This window comes from Miscanthus floridulus, chromosome 5 (genome assembly GCF_019320115.1).
Source record: "Miscanthus floridulus cultivar M001 chromosome 5, ASM1932011v1, whole genome shotgun sequence".
Taxonomy (NCBI): domain Eukaryota; kingdom Viridiplantae; phylum Streptophyta; class Magnoliopsida; order Poales; family Poaceae; genus Miscanthus; species Miscanthus floridulus.
The window spans coordinates 107,072,137-107,076,614 of record NC_089584.1 but is presented as its reverse complement, the minus strand read 5'-3'; the positions used below and the strand labels follow the sequence as shown (position 1 = coordinate 107,076,614).

The 4,478-nt window shown below is 53.9% G+C and overlaps 1 pseudogene; it reads right to left on the bottom strand.

Annotated features, from left to right (window-relative positions):
- Nucleotides 1-2,506: 2,506 nt before the first annotated feature.
- LOC136452929 (3'-5' exonuclease-like) lies at nucleotides 2,507-3,223 on the bottom strand (annotated as a pseudogene).
- Nucleotides 3,224-4,478: the final 1,255 nt, after the last annotated feature.

Sequence of the window (4,478 nt, the reverse complement as noted above, 5' to 3'; positions counted from 1 at the left end):
ACGAACAATCATACAAGATGTCGAGTGTATTTTTGGATGGATGGGGTGTCATTCTAGATTTAACAGGATAAAACTTTTTTTTAAAATGACTAGATATATAAAATATTACTAATATTTATATCTCTAAATAAGTTTATTATAAAAATAATTTTTTTAATTCAACAATTATTATATATTATACTAGATATTAGTAATTCATTGATTCCTTGAAAACACATTGTTTTTGAACGGAGTGATTAGTCCTGTCTCCTGGTCCTACACACTGCCTCGTCCAGTCTTCGAGGTAGCACAACCGCGCAATCAACGGCCCCTTCGGCAGCCTGTATCTGACTTATAAACCTTGGATTATCAGTCAGTTAACAGTATTTTTCTCTCATACTAAATCAGCCAGCAGTATTTTTAGCCATAACTTATAAACCAATCCAGCTGAAACGAACAGGCTGCAAATAGATCACGGTCTCCACCGTCCAGCACTCCAGCACGCAAAGAACAGTAGCCACGCGAACAGCCCGGCCAGGCCAGACGCCAGCGACCGTGACGCGATCGGCGACCGTGAGACGGGCCCAAAACGTTCACCTGCTCCCGCGGTTTGGATTGCAGGCTGCAGGCGCTCGTCTGCTTCCTGCGCTGCGGGTGAAAGGGCGACGGGGCAGTTCCAGGACAGCAGACTATAGGAAGAGCTGGAGGTGGAAGGCAATGGCTCAGCCGGGCAGCCGGCTTTGGCGATTGATCAGAAGACGAGTAATAGGTCTCAGAACAAGCGGCAAAGATTTCAGACGGCAATCATCAAACAGCTAAAGAATGCACCATACGACAAATAAGAACCCGAATCGCACGATGGTTGATAGTACCGATATTCATTTAAGTACTGGTTCCGACCACTAGACCAACGATATTGCTACTGTGCGGGGGGGGGGGGGGGGGGGGGGGGCGTCCGGACGGACGAACGCATGATTCGACCGACCACGCCTCACCTTGTCCGACCGCACCTTGTTCTGCTCATCCGCTCCTCCACTGTGCTCGCCTGCTTGTCCACTCTGCTCGACCAGCTGCGCCTTGCTCTGCTCGCTCGCTCCTCCACTCTCCCATTGCTAGCACGCAGCGCTCGTACGCCGCTGCCCCTCCCCCCCTCCCGTGACCTCCATGCCACCGGAGAGGAGGGCGACGGTGGCGGTTTCCAACGAGCCGCCCCTTCCTTCCTCCCTCTGCGACCTCCATGCCACCAGACAGAAGGGTGGCGGCTTCCTACGAGCCGCCCCTCCCTCCCTCCGTGACCTCCATGCCACCGGAGAGGAGAGCGACGGTGGCGGTTTCCAACGAGCCGCCCCTTCCTTCCTCCCTTTGCGACCTCCATGCCACCAGACAGAAGGGCGGCGGCTTCCTACGAGCCGCCCCTCGCTCCCTCCGCGACCTCCATGCCACCGGAGAGGAGGGCGATGGTGGCGGCTTCCGACGAGGTAGGTGGATCTGAGCCCTTTTTCTCTGGATCTGAGCTCTCCTCCTCCTCCTTCTGATCTGGATCTGAGGGACGCGACGGTGGCTATAGTTCCGGCGAGCTCTATTGCAGTAGCCTTAGTTTGCTGTTGCAACAAGTATTTGTTCTTTGTTGCATTAGTCTTCTGATGTTGCTTTCTCGCATTGCGCTTTGTTTCTTATTGTTGCAGTAGCGTTGTTTTTGCTGCTACAACAAGCCGTTTTTCTTTGTTGCATTAGTTTTTTTTTTCTGATGTTGCATCTCGTATTGCGCTCTGTTTCTTGTTATTGCAGTAGCTTTGTTTTGCTGTTGCAACAATTATTTTTTTTCTTTGTTGCATTAGTCTTCTGATTTTGCTTTTCGGCATTGCTCTTTGTTTCTTGTTGTTGCAGTAGATTTGTTTTGCTATTGCAATAAGTATTTTTTCTTTGTTGCATTATTCTTTTTATCTAATGTTGTTTTCTCGCATTTGCTTTTTGTTGTAGTAGCATTGTTATGGTGTTGCAACAAATAATATTTCTTTGTCGTATTAGTTTTTTTTTCTGATCTTGCATCTCGTATTGCAGTAACTTTGTCCTGTCGTTACAGTCATTTTGTTCTGATGTTACAGTAGTCTTGTTCCGTGGTGAGGATGCGACGCACCTAGCGTGGACGCGACGAGGGATGGGCGGAATGGGCGGCACGACGGGATGGCGGGAGGTCGGGCCACGCCCGAGCGTGGGATGGGCCGCCGAGATCGAAAACGAGTCTACTGTTTCCGTGGGGCAGCGGATGTGGTATCTTTCGTGGGGGCTGGACACTCGGACGTCTTCTGTTCCAAGGGGTTTCGTGAGGGGCGGGACACTCGGACCTGTGCGGGCGTCCGTCAGGTGCGTCCGGACGCGCTCCTGCGTCCGGTCGTCCGCACGCTAGGAGCGCCGCTAGACCAAGCAACAAACAGTATGATCAACAAAAACGAGTACTCGTACGAGTACTACGCGTAGAGCAGAAAATTTACATGCCACACCACACTAAAAGACACGATATCATCGATCATGCGTCGTCGCAGTTGCAGGTGTAGAGCCTCCAACCGACCTCCATGGACGCGAACGCGTCGGCGCAGGCGTACTTGAACTGGTCCTTGGAGAGGTTGCGCGTGTCCCAGTCGCTCACGCGGACGTGGTGCGGCTTGTCCATCTGGACGCCCATCACCTCCCACACCAGCGCCTGCAGCCCCTCGCGGCGGAGGTGGGGCTTCCCGAGCGTGTCGGCGGCGAGGGCGCGCAGGTCCACCGCGCGCGGCACATCCATCCCGTACCCGACCCACAGCTTGGCCGCGTCGTCGCGGATCCCGACCCCGACGAAGGTGAGCCTGGGATCGGCGAGGAAGCGGGACAGCGCGTCGGGGACGTAGTCGGTGTGGAGGATCTGGAAAACGAGGCAGCGGCGGTCGATGCAGATCTGCAGCACGGCGACGGGGCCCGGCACGGGAGCGGCGGGGCGCCACTCCACGTCGAGGCCCACGAAGAGGGGGTGGTGGCAGCTGCAGTGGATGCGGCACGTCTCGGCCACCCACGACTCCACCTGCCGCCGGATTCGGTGAGCGTTGCGTCGAAGCAGTCCTCGTCGAACAACAACACGTAGGTGCCATCGTCGGAGGAGTATCCTTCGATCTCGGTCGCCATCTCGCTAGGGTGCTTGCTCTCTCTCAGTCTCTCTCTGCGTTGGGGTTTTGGAATGGTAGTCTAGTACTGGTGTAGAAAACGGAGATTATGCGGAACACCCCGGGTCCCGGGACGACGCTGCGTTTTCCTCTCGAGTGAATGGATGGCTCGGATTCTGTCTGGAGCGGCTCCCGTGTGCATCGACGCCCAGGATCGTGACCAATGAGATCGTGGGGTATGACCTCATCAAGCAGAACCCCACTTGGCAGTCAAAGGCCGGCAGTTTCCTTCTCGTCGAAGGCTCATCTGACATCTCTCGCCGGTACTCGGAACCCTTCAGTTGTGCAGCACTGTTTGACACCTGTAGTGCCCGTGCCGGCAGTACCACGGTGGGCTGCCGTGCCATTGGCACGGCACGGCACGCTCCAGAGGCCATAGTACCGTGCCTAGGTCTCAACCTGGGCACAGTGGCACGGCGCAGCTACGTGCCATGACCAGTCGTGCCATGCTAGGGCCGTGCCGTGCCTGGGCGGCCCTGTTTGGACATTTATACCAGCAGAGGGAGAGGTCTAGTAGTCAGGCCGCGGTTACGGATAGTGGATATGGGTAAAAAACTCACTTGTGCATGATAGGTAGGGTCGGATGCCTGCAAAGATTAGGTACAGCGCGGATATCAAATTTTACCAGCGGCAATTTGAGAATATTTATAAATATACGGAAATGCTTCGGACGGGCGTCCAATCTTCTGGATGCTCATGTTGTCGTGGGCTGTGATGCTGGCCTGAATGGTCCAACAAGTGTGTTATATTATATTTGTATTTTTTATTGGAAAAATCGTTGGGTCGTTGTCTACTATTTAGAACAAAAACCTCACCCTCCACTCGTCGAAGTCCCATACTCCCAGCACCGCCGAGGCGTGTCGCGACTGCTCCGCTGCGGTGGCCGCCTGCCTGCCATCATCCTTCCTCTCCACTGGTGGTGCTCATGCGCCGCAGCTGGCGCTGATGCTGGTGGTGCTCACTCCGCCCGTCTCACGCGATGCCTGCCTGGCTGAGCCAAGCCAAGTGCTGGTGGCACTGGTGGTGGTGGTGCTTGCGTCGCTGTTGGTGCTGGTGGTGCTCGCGTGCTACCACTCGTCGCTGGATTCGACCGGCCCTAGCCTCCCCCATGTTGCAAAACATATGTTTCAAGAGTTTCATAGGTACATTGTAAGTGTTTCATATGGATATTGCAAAAGTAGATTGAGATTTTGTATATGTTACAATGGTTTTACACATACATTGCAAGCTTTTGTTCCCAATATTTCATCTGTTTTTTAGACTTATGTTGCAAGTGTGCTTATCTGGATGTTGCATATGTTT